This window comes from Ctenocephalides felis, unplaced genomic scaffold (genome assembly GCF_003426905.1).
Source record: "Ctenocephalides felis isolate EL2017-DRISC unplaced genomic scaffold, ASM342690v1 CF-g0.4_SCAFFOLD_01170, whole genome shotgun sequence".
Classification (NCBI taxonomy): domain Eukaryota; kingdom Metazoa; phylum Arthropoda; class Insecta; order Siphonaptera; family Pulicidae; genus Ctenocephalides; species Ctenocephalides felis.
In genome coordinates, this window is record NW_020537324.1 from 83,342,670 (window position 1) to 83,344,270 (window position 1,601).

A 1,601-nucleotide genomic window follows, 5' to 3' on the forward strand; every position below is an offset into this window, starting at 1 on the left:
ATATATATATATATATATATATATATATATATATATATATATATACTTATATCTTTATATCTTTATAATATATTTATTTCTATGTAATCGATCCGGCGGCCTTAAGTTCCCAATATAGTATCCACGAACACAATGAGGTAATTATATTAATGCGACGCGAGAGCTCCATAAAAAATGATAAACTGTCCATTGGGGGGTCCCCTCTTGTATTAACGGCGCCCCCCATGGACGATTAACAGCGTTTCCAATGCTCGACGATGGCCCCCTTATTCGTGGAAAAACGACAACTTGTTGGACAAGCGTTCCGAATAATAGCCACCTCTCTCAATTAAGAAAATGTATTAGAAATAATGATAATTGATTGATGTTATTTATGAAGAAATGTAAATTATATATGTATATTAGGGTGGTCCTTAATATGGACATATTTGAATTTCCTGCTCCCAAGGGCATAAATAGTTCCAAATGATAAAAATAATTTTCTGAAAATTTCAGCTCTAATATTGTCTTTTAGATAGAGCGCAATTCAATCAAAGATTGTATAGACATAGCATGAAAAAATTTTCGAAAATTTTGCAGAGCGTCGAATTTTCAATAAAAAATGACACAAATTTTCAATTTAATTCATTCATTGCAATTTTTTTTAATTTTCAAAATTTTTCTATGCTATTTCCATACGAAGTTTGATTGAATTGCGCTCTATCTAAATGTTAATATTAAGAGCTAAAACTTGTAAAGGATTTATTTTTATCAACTTGGAAAGCATTTAAGCCCCTGGGAGCAAGGAAATTCGAAAATATCCATATTAAGGACCTCTACTATATATATACCTCTATTATATATTTTATATATGATTCATGAATCCTACATTTATTACTAATTCATATTTTTCGAAACAGAAATATTTTTTTTAAATAGGTACAAAATTTTAACATTTTTTTCATCTTCAGGCCGTCAGGAAAAAAATATTTTAATACAAACAGTATAAAAAAATAAATTAAAAAAATAGAAGAAATTTAGATGTCTCTAAACATTGTAGTAATAAAATTATTTAAAATTGTAGAACTGAGAAAGAATTTTTTTTACTTGAATTATAAAACACTCTTAACTATTCATTAAATGTTTGGTTTATATTATTAAAAACTATCTAGTATAGTATATTTAAAAAAATGGTAGTTTGATATAATTTATTATAGAGAAGACTGGGTTCGGTAATGCTACTTTTTTTGTTAATTTACAACAAAAACTAATTGCTGGTAATTAAATACTAATTTATCTGTACAAAAACAAAATCTATCTGTATACAATCAACAAGAAAACTTGCTTTTGACTCTTGAAAAACAATTCGGTCTACAGATCATGTTAATGTAAATTACTGACTGAAAGCAATAATGGGAAGTTGTTGGAAGTATCATACTTCATAATTTTCTCTCTGGACCCTATCTCAAAAACAGTATAGTTTAACTTTTATGGAAATTGTATATCGTATTGTTTCAAAAAAAATTTTGTCCATGCCCCAATTTAGTATTTTTAAAATATTGTACATAAATTTAAATCTTTCAAATCGTCTTATTGTTGTCTTAAGCAACATAAATGATAAT